This window comes from Motacilla alba, chromosome 3, assembly GCF_015832195.1.
Source record: "Motacilla alba alba isolate MOTALB_02 chromosome 3, Motacilla_alba_V1.0_pri, whole genome shotgun sequence".
Classification (NCBI taxonomy): domain Eukaryota; kingdom Metazoa; phylum Chordata; class Aves; order Passeriformes; family Motacillidae; genus Motacilla; species Motacilla alba.
The window spans coordinates 77,514,400-77,527,241 of record NC_052018.1 but is presented as its reverse complement, the minus strand read 5'-3'; the positions used below and the strand labels follow the sequence as shown (position 1 = coordinate 77,527,241).

At 40.9% G+C, this 12,842-nt stretch overlaps 1 protein-coding gene across 6 annotated transcripts in view; it reads left to right on the top strand.

The window, feature by feature from the left end:
* Positions 1 to 12,842, top strand: part of RASGRP3 (RAS guanyl releasing protein 3) — a 58,964-nt gene that overhangs the window by 13,027 nt on the left and 33,095 nt on the right. The window contains exon 1 of one of the 6 annotated variants that reach the window (XM_038131112.1): positions 6 to 8,352. The exons of the other annotated variants lie outside the window; for them this stretch is intronic. The gene's annotated coding sequence lies outside the window, so the exon portion shown is untranslated. Of the gene's footprint in view, positions 1 to 5; positions 8,353 to 12,842 lie in introns of those variants that run through there. 6 annotated transcript variants of the gene reach the window in all.

Sequence of the window (12,842 nt, the reverse complement as noted above, 5' to 3'; positions counted from 1 at the left end):
CCTGTTTTTGATTTTTTTTCCTAAACTGTCACTGCTTTCCCATTTTCATCCTAGACCTTTCATAAAAATACTTGAAAGAGTGAAGCATATTTTTGAAACTTCATTGATAAGCAGTCATTCATGCTCAGATTGCCTGCATTTTTCTGACCTGTGATTAACAGCATTGTTTTTGGTCTTGAGGGAACAAGGCAGGTACGGTGTTTCGCCCTCCTGCTAGCCAGGAAGGGACCATGGTGCTTATTTACTCAGATGATGGAGTGAGGAGGCTGTTTATGATGATTGTATTTTCCTTTCTCTGTAGAGCTAGTCAATAGGTAGTGATGCAACTTGAGTATAGAGAAATTTCAATGTTTGGCTTAAAAGTACCAGTGTAAGGAATTGACAGAGGTACTCCCTCAAAACAGTGCAATTAATCTGAGCAAAACTGCTTGTGACTGGTTACTTTCTGAGGATGAATGGAGAGATTTTTTTAAAAGGAAAAGGTACAAGTAGAGAAATGCAGGAAGACTGAAGATGTACTGATTAGAGAATATTGAGCCATTCTGAATAATAATGAATAATTAGACTGTGACGATTGAAAAATTGCAAAAACCAGGGAAGGAGTCTCCTAAATTTCTTCAAGTTCTTAATTTATTTTTGGGTACTTGCATGCTTTGTCGTTTTGCTTCATGAATGATTGATGTCCCTGTCTGATAATTTTTGACTCTTACAGTCTGAAGTTTTCTTTCAAAATCAGAGTGTAGGATACATAAAAAGAAACTTTTGATCAATTATTTACATAGAGATGAATCAGGTTTCTTTGGAGGAAGACTTAGGAGGAACAGGAGCAGGTGAATGAGTGATGGATCTTGATATGTGATAAGACTAAGGTGCTCTGGGGAAGGTTAAAGAGGGGCAGACAGAGCAGTGGGGTCCTGTTGAGGAAGGTCTAAGAGTAAACACTGACAGGTTGCATGCAGTCTCTCCTTTCAAGTTGGGCAGATTAAGCTTTTCAAATATTTCTTTCATAAGAAAGTGAAACGTTACTTCTTTTTAAAGACTTTTACTTTTCTTTTAAACCACAGTTTATGATTTTGGCAGTTAATTGGAAATTTGATGGGAAAATGTCAATCGGCTTCAATTCTTCACAAAACCAGAAGTCTGTGTGGCTTCCTGCCTGTTTGTGTCTCCAAGGGTAGGCTGCCTTTGAACCAAGAACTGAAGTACTCTCAGCACACTGCAGCCCTCCCACAGGGATACTGTGGAACACCATTAACAGAGCAGATCTACAGGTCCTGAGGTGCCTGGTGTTGTGTCAGGAGCCTGTGGTGCCCTGGGCACCTTGGCTGCAACGGGGCCCCTCCAGCCTGTCCACATCTCCATTCCATGTGGGGCAGGGAGAATAACTTGTTTCCTGTCACTTTTTATCACTGATCCCAGAATAAGTTTCTTTTTCTTCAGAACTGTAGGAATTCTGATTTTGACTAAGATTATGCCGTGGTGTGCTAGTTTCCAGACACTGCATTTTGTATTTGTAATGAGTGCTCTGTGTTAAGCAAAATGTCCAGGACTTGTTGTAAACCTAAGTTAAACCCCAAATCCACCAGAAAACAGATATGAGCTCAGCCCGTCCCTGCTGCAACTTCTTCCTCCCTGCTTCTCCAGAGCCACTGTGCCAGCGTTGGTGCAGAAGGCTGATGTAAAGCCACATGGCTCTGCACCAGCTGGACTGTGAGCCAGCCATGTGTGCCTCTTGTGCAGCTGATTAATTGTCCAGCAGAGCTGGGAGTTAAGGGTAATATAAAAGAGACAAAATCATGATTGCAAAGTAAACATTAGATAACTGCACGACTGAGCTTGCCTTCAGGTAATGTCTGAAAACACCTTGTTCCAGTGGTAACTGAACTGTCTCAAAGAAATGTGGTGGGAGAGCTCAGTTTTGTGCCTCTTTACTGTTGGTTATAAAGGTAATTTGCAATCAAGGAGAATAACTCATCGGTTGGATGCAAAGTTTAAGACAAAAAAACCCTGCTTCATTTACAGCTTCCAGCTGTCATTACTGTATCTGATTCTGATACAGTAATGTAAATTCAGGACTCATGATGAGACTTTTAAATTCTCTGTCCACAAAATGAAGAAAACTTGATCATCACAAGACTCTCAAGAATGTAATTGCTTATCACTAACTCATTTTGGCATGAATATTTACTGTTAAACACAGGCAGTGTACTTTGAGAAATAAGTGCAGTCTTCAGGCTCTCCTCACTTTTTGGCTTTTCTCATAAATTCTAACTGCAGTATCTGTCACTGCAACACCAGACATGGAACACCACTGGGGCACACACTGATTTTGCACTTGAGCAGAAAACACAACCTCTGTACCACCACCTTTTTACATCATTTTATAATTTCCTGATCTCATAAAAAACAATGCTCAGCTTCTTGAATATACACTCCCCGTTATGTTCACGTAAGTCAAGGTAGGCCTGCGTAGGCACGAAGCACAGTAATTAAATTTCATATTCTTTGTTCAGGGAATGGCTCTGCCCTTGCATTTCCCCTTGATGGGTCTCTAGAAAGCCCAATATATAACTGAAATTTCATCCTGGATTGGTTTTTATTTCATTGTTCAGGAAATTGGGTACCAGTGGGGACATTGCTGTCCCTGTGCAGAAGCTCAGTGCAGAGCCTTGTCACTGAGAGCGTCGGAAGGTTCCTGTTAAATCTTTTCCCTTTACTCGGAGGACATGATCAGGGCAGCCTGGCAGTTCTCTGAATGGGTATATTTCTGCTGTGTATCAAAACATGCAGCTGAGAGGCAGCTGCAGTTGTGCTAGCCCCTCTCTCATGTTGAAAATGCCATTGTACCAAGGAGCCACTCCCAGGATATTCCTGAATAAAGAGAGGAAACTACTTTTAAAAATACTGTAAGGGCACTTGTGTAGTTTTCTTTTTTTCCTAAGCTACCCAGGCCTGGCTACAATACATTTGCACAGGTACTCTAAACAACTTGCACTGAGTGTTTTCTTTTAACTTATTTATGGCAAAGTCACTTTTCACTGCTGAATTTGATAAATTTGTTTTCAAGTTGGCTCTTCCTTACAAGTCAGAAATCGCAAGCTTCTATACCTAAGAGTTTGAATCAAAAGCCTGAAACAAATTCTCAGGTCTTCTGGTTTTTGCTCTTCATTGCTTTTCTCTGTGTTTTTCCTATTCAATGTGAATAGCCAATGAAGTAGTACTTTCTCATTAATTGGTTTTCTTATTGGTATAACTTATCTAAATTATTGGTATAACTTATCTAACTCTAATTGGTATAACTTATCTAAAAACCACCTGACCACCAGAATAGAGGTGTTGTGACAGAGGGGGAACTTTTCTCTTGTAATGAATGTAAAAGATTAACAGCTATAAGCACCAGCAACATCAACAAAACAGATTTGGTGAGCTCAGTTCAGCTACAAAGACTAATCCTGCAAATACATAGGTATTTGCTGAGCTGAATTCATGAGAGATCCCATCAGAAAGCTCAGCTAACCTCTAAGTGTGTATGAGGTCAGGATCAACGTGTGGGTGTGTGGAAATACCCACAGGGCTGATGTTTACAGCTCAGCAGAAAATACAATTACCCCTGAGAACTACCCTGGTTGTTTTGGTGGCCATCTGCTGTCTCACTTCTCTGAATAACTGCTCGCCTTGACCACATTCAAATAAGTGAAATGGTTTGACTCTCTCTACAGAGTACTCTCCCACCTGTGATTTATGCATAGGGTCCTTACTAATGATCTGGAGTTTCTCAGGCAAGGGGAGTGGGCCTCAGCATCTTGAGAACCTGTCAGGCATAATAATATGTGCAAAATTAGTGAGACCTGAGCCATTCTTGTCCAGATACCTCATATATTTAGTTCCTGCAAAGAGAAAATAACTGTATCATCTTGAATTAACACAAATTTAATATTAATGATTCAGGAGTATGTCTGCTTTGGACTACCACAAAAGTCATACCAGGCTCAATATACAGCAGCTGATATACATATATTGATATTGCATGTTATATATATCAATACATTTCCATATACAAGTCCTTCCACTCCTGTTAAAACTGTCTCTCTTTTCAACCCCTTCTATGGAAACCTGTTCCACTCAGAGTAGTGATGGGCTTGTGCAAGGGGGTCTGGAGTGCAAGCGTGTGCAGGAACACGATCTCCAAGATGAACAAAGATTTTCCATTATTTCTGAAGTATATTTTACTCCCTATGCCTGAAACAGGTTGAAGATTTTCAACATAGAAATCAGTCTTAGAGACTGGAATTTAAGTAAGTCATACATGAAATGGTCAAACAGACTGAACATAGCATGTATGGGGGGTATTTGCACGCTTGCTAAATGTTGATAAGGTTGCCTTTGACACACGATCAAAGGTTCATATACTCTTTGTCATAACACTGTGTTCTTGTTCATTTCTTTAGAAAGATGAACATTTCTCCAGCTTAAACTCTGGTCTCAACAAATTGAATTTCCCTAATCTGAAATAGCATTAATACAGAAAGGCTTCTATTCATAACCCATAATTCACTTAGGTCCACCCAATGCATAATCTTGGTGCTGGTTCATGTGGCACACATTGGTAAATTGGTTGTTTCATAACAACGCATTGTTTGAGCCCAGAGCTTGTTTGGAAATTTCTGGTGTTGCTAGTGGGAAGTAAAAAAAAACCCAGCTTATGTAAATACATAATTGATTACAGTGGGGAAAATTGCATCAGAAAAAGTTTGCTGAATTAGGGCTTGAGCCAACTCACTATCTGGATATATAGTGATTTTTGTTCTCCAAATCAGAATAGCCATGACATTCCAGCCTTATCACACTGTTCATGAAATAGCTTCCTTAAAAGACTAACAATCTCCTCTGCTAAAGATGTCTTGCCTGCTTTAGCTTGGTTACTCATGTTCTACTTTGCTGAATTCATGAACACATGCTTCCTGGAACAGCTGCCACCCTTCCTAAAACTCTTGGTTTCCAAGCCCTGCCCTAATGACTGTCTGTATATTTTTATCTTAAGTGGGAATTGGGACAGGAACTAGAATTCACCTTTTTCCCCTCCTCTTGAGTGAATGTTCATCCCCTTAAATTACACAGTCATGCTCTTGCTTGCTTGCTCCCTTCATACCAAAGAAACTTCATTATTTTAAGTAATATGGAACTACACTGAGGTTCTGAGGATGATAAATCTCCTCTGTAGTCTCAGCCAAGACAGCGTGAGGTCTGCAATCCTTCCATTAACTGGAAGAGTTGATCCTGTACCTCTCATAGCTTTAAGGAGTGTTCAGAGCTCTTGGAAAGAGAAATCTGGGCATCATAATTGCACCTATGTAGTATGGGATTGACATGTTAGGTGTGACTAAAGGATGCTTAAAACAGACAAGGCAGAGGACTTTCATGTGTACAGACCCCGAAAGGATTTAGGAGTGACCTAAGTATGGAGCTTCTTGATGTTACTGACTCAGATTTTAATATCAAAAGTGCAAAGAGTTTGCAAAAACAAGCTCTAGACAGTCACCTTCTGGGGTGAGGAAGTGAGAAGTGAGAGAGCAGGCTGAGAAACATACCCATGGAGTTAGGCTGTAGAAGTAAAAGGGAGCCAGGATTTGGGCTCTTAATCCTTCTTTTGGATCTAGTTCTCAGCTCATACTGCAGAACTAAAATAAGAGCCGTGGTTTTCAGATTAATGTATCTTAAGTTTGCCTCATGTCTGTGTTTCAAAATCATCTCCTTTTTGAATACTCGAACTGATTTAATGATACTAAATTAGAAATTGGTGGAAAATTTGACTTGAGCATGGTTACCTGGTATACTAGTGCTTATAGAATTATAGTTTGCTCCTGTAAGTAAGCTTGAAAAAGACCAAGGTGTTGTGAAAACTTGACTGCAACAGCAGCCTGTCTTTCAATGCTAAATACTGGGGGAAGAAAAACAAGTCCCTTAGCCTCTAAATCAGCTTTTAAATCAGTATCTTCCCAAGTCCTTCATCCTTCAATTTCTTCCCCTTACTTGACCACATTTTCCACTTGATATTATCTTTACTACATAGCCACAGGATTTTTATATTTTTTAGAATTATTGGAGTTTAGCAGATCTGTAAGGAAATTCTGGTAAGGTCCTTAAATTTGATAATTATATGCTAAGGAGTAAAGAGTTATGGGTCTCCTCTATGAATTCAAAACGAACAGGTTTGGATTAATTCAATAAGTGTCTTTGAGGTTGCTTGGGATGGTCTGAACTGGCCACTGCAAAGTTGTTATAGTACCAATTAACTGGCAGGGTTTTATCTGCCACACCAAAAGTGCACTGGGTGCAGTATGTGATTCTCAGCTGTTACAGCAACAGCAACTGCTCTTGCTGCTTTTCAAATAATGGTGAATCCTTAGCATACACGAGCTTTAAAGAATTACAGTGTTGTATCTTAAGGCATGAGCTTTGCAAACTTAACCAATGGGTTTTGATGAGGTTTGTTTTTCTGAAGTCCTGTGGTAGTAGCGTGGCTGTGGAAGTGGGATATTTGCGTAGCTGCAACCCTGTGATAGATATTCTTTCATACAATAAATGTATAACCGCCAAAATAGTATTAGCAAAATAAATATCAAAGTTGCTTGTTTGAAGTATTACTTATTAAAGCAGGAACTGTAAGATGCTTTTCCTCTTTTTTCTGTGAGATTTTATTTTTACACCACTCCTTCCTCATTTCCAAGTTGTCTTGCTGTTCTGTATATTTTTATATACAGTACATTCTTAGATTACTCTTTTTAAAGAAGGCATTTAACTTGTTGGCTGCAAGCTGTCTTATTGTTAGGAAGGTATGTGGTTATTAATAAAACTCACTCTGGCCCAAGAGCTTGGATATAGGAATGTAGGTGACACTGTTCTCATATCCTGTACTGTGGTGACACTGTTCTCATATCCTGTACTCTGTAGACTTCTTGTATCATAAACAGCTTCAGAGGTTTGCTGTTTCTTCATGTTCGTGCTAACCAGTGCATGTTTCTTAGTAGATTGCTTTGTGAGGAAACAAAGCTTTGTCAGCTCACTGATGGTTGCTTTGTTACCTCTGAAAAGAGAGTCCAAAATCTAGTCAGACACACTGAAACCAGTGAAATCACGCTGAAAAGAATCTCTTTGCTGCTCTTCTCTGTTAGAGGCTTAGTATTTAGAAAAACTCTGAAGTGGCCCAAGAAGCACTGTATGCCTGTGTTTAAAATGCTCTCTTTGCACCATTAAGACATCAGAAGCTGCCGTTGTTCCACCCATCTTCCCAAGGGAAACTCAAAAATAATAACTAGAGGTGAGAAGCTGCTTATGTATTTTGATGCCCAGCATCTGCTGACAGAATTCCAAAAAGTAAAATCCTGGATCTCTCCTGGCCTTGGGGCTGTGCTTGCACTCTCCCAGCTCCTTGCAGGCCTGCTTGCCTGTGAGCCGTGAGGCACTGGTGACTTCTGCAGCTGCAAAACCACCCAAGCCAAGCACGCCTGCTTCGTGTGAGTGTGCAGGAGACTGCAATTTGCATGGGCTCCAAGGGTCACCCAGCAAGTCTGTGTGAGCCATGCATGTCTGTCACCTCCTCCTAGCACTGTTTTCATTTGCATTCTGTCCCTGAAGAGCAACGGCTCCCAATGGATGGCAGCTGCCACCAGGGACTGAGAAGGGTTGCTGGCCATTAGCAGCTGGCCCAGCCACACTCCTAGCGTGGGGCCTATTAACAGGTCTGTGGGGAAATAGCAGTTACATGTGAACCACTTTCTATGCTCATCAAAGGGAAAACAAAAGGATTATCCCATTACAAATGCACAGTAATAGCCAAATGACTGAAAGCAGCCAAAGCTCTGTCCTGTCCTCTGTCCTTTTAACTCTGTCTTGCTCCATCGCAGACATCCAGTTTCCCATTACTTAAGTCTCTGAAAGCTCTTCCTGCCTTTATTGTTTTACCAGTTGCTGCCTTCAATTTACTGTGCTGATAAGTACTTCCCAGGCTGTAAATATGTGGTTGAGACATTTCTAAAGCCAATCAAGGTTTTGATTGCAGTCACAGGAGGAAAGGTCAGCAGCAAAACTGCTCTCACTACTCAGGGAGGACACTCCTCACACTAGGGTAGGTATGGATTGTGAATTCATTGGGAGAGATGTGAGGGAATGTAGGGGTTAACAGGACTGAAGAAGAAAAAATGGAGCATGCACTTAACCTCCCCTTTTCACAAGGTGATACCCTTGCTTTTAGTAGATGTACAGTAGCTGCAGTTGTTCTTCAGTTTGGGAAAGGCCAGAAACCAGAAAGAGCAAGAAATCAAATATGATCATCATTGCTGAAAATGATAGCAGGTAAGTAGGAGGTGTTGAATTCTCCCTAGTGGTATTTGTGACTGCAGATAATGATTTTGTCTTACCTTGATACAACACAGCTGCAGAGCTGGCCAGTGGAAGAGGGGAAGTGTTTTAAAATTTTACTTTTTGGGACACTTAGCTATAATCTCTACTGTTTGGATGACCAGCAGAAGCCTGTAGAGCTTGGTGGGCTTGAGAAGCTCCATATGTGTCTGCAATTCCTGTGGCATCATTACAAAGGGTGGCACCAATGTTTGCAGGGTGGCTGTCTCCCACTGTAGGGCCCAAAAAGTACTGTTCCATGAGTAATTAGTCTACAATGGGAAACAACTGGAAATTACAGAATGATATGAAGTGAAAAAAGCTTTTTCTAAGGGGAAAAAATATTTAGAAGCTATGGGTTTATTGGACAAGAACTTGATACCTTGATAACTTACTGAATTTTAATACAAGTTACATGCTCTTATGACTCCTCTTTGCCTTAAAATTGATTGAAAAGTTGTATGGAACTAAAAGCAGTGCTGATTTCTAAAACTGTCCTAACTCTAGGAATATTTCACAGCTTCAAAGAAGTCACTACACGGGTACTATGCTAATACTGGAAAATTTTGGCTTAATTAAAAATAAGACATAACAAGTGTTGTGGTAGATTTTCAAGCTGAACATACAAGAAAGTTTAGGCAGATAGGATTTCTTAGTAATCTAATTAATAAATGTGATTTTTCTGGCTTGTCTTGAAGAGAACACAGCTGGTTAAGGTAAACAATAATAAAATATTAAAATATTTTGTAACAGATATATGGTAATAAATATTCTGGGGGTTTGTCTTTCAGAACTGAAAGGTTGATTACTTCCCCAGATGTTTTTTTAAATAACTAAAATGATTGGTTTTCACTTGGACTGGACCAGCCTCATTATAGGCATGTAACAGTGTAATGAGTTGTGACTACATGCTGATAAGATATATTTTAACCCTGACTTGACTGGACTAACAAAGCAGACTTACTCTTGAAAGATGCTCTATGCAAGTCTGAATAGCAAAGGTAATTGCCAAGAGTTTCTCAGAAGGCTTACAGGCAGTAGTATAACTTGTGGGAGATATTGATGGTGTCTTGCTTGGCTTTTGAAAAAAGATCAAGTTAGAGTGTGAAACTCTTACTGCTGTTGCTGTCCTCTCCCTCGGTGCTGGAGATCTCTAATGTGTCTGAAGCACAGAGATTCTCAGAAGAGCTGCATCCCCTGGTGTCACACATGTTAATCAAATGTCTGATATTGGTAATTTGACTTTACTGGGAATAGCAAAATTATTTTCATGACAAATCTACTAAGGAATATGGCTGGGAGTTTTCCTTCTTTTGAAAACACACTAAAGTCTTCTTTAGCACTCCCTTTTAACCTGATGCATTCTGGACAACTCTACTACTTTGACCTGTGGAAAGTGGAAGATGTTATCAGCATAGTATATGGAACAAACCAAGGATGTCTGCTCAGATTTTCCTGCCATTTATTAGCTGGAGTTAAATTACAGAGGCAAATATCAACAAAGTAAATATAGGAAACAAATATAGAAGTGGATGGGACAAACCTAAAGTATGGTAGATAACCAATTCCATAAAATGCTAGTATTGCAATTGGGAATGTAACTTTTGTTGTTTTTACAAATCCAGTTATTAAGCTGTCCATTATTTTAGGTGATTTATAAGGGAGAAAACCTGGGAGTGGTGGTAGTAGAGGTGTTCTGCTGTCTCTGAAATCCTCTTGGTTATGTTTCACAGAAAGAATGCTAAACAAAATGCTATCTAAGCAGCTCGAGCCTTAATCAAGTGACTTTCTGATTACTGAAAGTTTTTGGTCATGTGACTGTCCATTGGCATTCCTCATGATTTCTGTGAGCTTCTCTTTTATCTTAGGTCAGCATGTATTGTACTCCATATGCTAATCTGTGAACTTGTACAAGACACCGTGGTCTTGTGTGTGTGGGTCTGAAGTAACACCTGGGTAGACCATGGGAGTGGATCCATAGAGCCACTTGGTCTCCTACCTGTGGCCCTATTAATTTAACCTCTGTTTCCACAGAAGACTATATGTCTAGGGCTTGAAATGGCTTATAATACTCTTCTTCTGTGTTGATTGGGTGACTTGTGAAAGTAAATATTAAGCTTAGTGGAGCCTTCTCTCAAAATTAAGCAAAATAAAATATATTTTGAGTATTTGTAACTTAAATACTTTTGTGCTAAGGCACAAGTGCTCATCCCTTGGAGGCTAAACTGGATGCAAGTTGCAAGGGTTTGGCAGCAGAGAGTCTGCAGGAATAGCCTCTGTGGGAGAAGGCCAGGGGCTGCACTCTGTCAGGCACAGACACTTCCAGTTGTCTTTGCAAGAGACCCCATGCAGCTGAGACCATCAACCAAGCTCGTGGCACCTCTGGAAAAACATATTTAAGAAAAAGCAGAAAATTCTGAGGAGGGGGAAACATGGAGAAAACAAGGGAATGGACAGGAGGAGGGAAAAAGAGAGGGAATAATAAGGTCAGAGGACAAGGAGGTGCTCTGTGGCAGAGCAGGTACTTCCCTGAAGAGCCTCTGGCCCATTGATAAGTTCATGGAAGAGCAAGTGCACTTCTGAAGGGACTGTGGCCCACAGAGAAGCCATGCTGGAGCATAGGACCAGAGTGAGAAGGGAGCAGCAGTGGAGAGAAACTGCTGAGTACAGACCCTGACCTTGTGCACTGCTGGTTGTCTCATCTAAGGATTGGCTTCTGCTAGCCACCAGCAGAGTACCTTCACCAGCAGAGTCCTATCTTCTTTTCAATCACAGACATCCCTCTCTGTTGTTCAGTGTCTTTTGAAGTTACCCTTTGATCTAAAAAAAAAAAAAAAAAAAAAAAAAAAGCCAAAAAAATCCCCGTGAATCAAAGCAATAGGATGCAGACAGTTGCTTGGTTTATTGTGTAACTACAATCTGAAGGTGTGCAACAAACGTGAATGAGTCCTGGGAAGTCAGATGAGCCCAGGACTCCCATATTCCATTTTCATTCCTCTCCTGCCCATAGCAAGATTTGTATCTGGCATTCATGGAGCAGTGCCACAATGTCTCCCTTGTTCTGTGTCCCTGCTCCATACAACAAACGTCATTGGTAAGCCAGATGTGCCATCCTGCAGCCAGCTGCATGTGGTGGCTGAGGTCATGGGCTGGGCACAAGCAGTGCCATTGGGCTGCCTGATAGCCCAGCATCTCTGCCCTGTCCGGTGTCCAGCCCCTGCCTGTGTCACACCCTGGAGAAACCTGACCCCCCGTGTCACTTGCTTGGAGTTTTCTAGAAACAGAGTTGTGTGCACTGTAATAAATAAACTGGTACTGCCCAGCTACAAGAAATACATAACTGCTGGCAGAGAGCAAACCCCAGGAACCACACAGCAGGCAGCCTAAGATCTGTGCTGACTTGAGCCCAGACAGATGTCTTGCTTGCATCTGTGCAGGCAAAGGTGCAGTCCCAGCCGGGATTCTTATAATAGTAATTACACTAATATTTGTGGAGACTAATAACGGGAAAGGGTCCTACACTGAGAGCCTCCATTACATCTACAGGGTGGCAGATGACCTCTGTCCTGAAGAGCTTGCCCTGGATATGATTAAGACAGAGTAATGCAAAGAGGTGTAGCAAGGGAAGGTACCCTTAAACTTTCTCATGAGACTCATGATTTCTTCTCAACTTCTTTTTCTGCATACTGCTACTGATTGAATTTCCTGTTGAGCTGCTCCCACTTAGCAGTCCTCCAGCTGCCAGGTGGAGGCTGTTTAATGCAAGCATTCACTGATGTGTTGTGTAGGCTTGAAGGAGCAGAGGTCTGGCTTATTTAAAGCCCCAAGAATGTCCTAATCTTGTAAAGAATACAAGTCTTATGTGCGCAGGCATCTGGAAAATTTATGGATAAACTGGGACCCATAGAGGTGCCTCTGTATCAATGTGGGACTCTCTGCATGTGCCTCTATTTATTGTCTTTAAGTAGATGGAAAATAGCCCACTTTTAATAAATGGGGAAAATACTACAGGTACATTTAATTTGGCCTGACTAAAAAGCTGCTTGAATTTAATTTAGCTGAATAACTATTTCCCTGTATTTAAGCCTATTTAAAACTGACTTATTGATTTAGCTTGCACCTGTAACCAATACAATTTGCCTGAAATCCACACACGTAGTATCCACACATGGATCTGTACAGGCTTGACATTTTAATATTATTTAAACTGCTGTAGGTCGTGGGTGTGGGCCCCCACTTAGTAGAAGTGAAGTCTGTTGGTTTTACCAAATTAAACCTTGGCTTCATGCTGCCCACCCTGTTTACATCACGTGGTGCTTTTGCATAAGATCACAAGTTTGCTAGCAGGGTATCCTGTTTCTTCTAAAAACTAATGTATTGCACCTGACCACATCTGTCTCAAGAGCTCACAGCCTACATACTTGTTTCAAGTAATCTATCAGGAC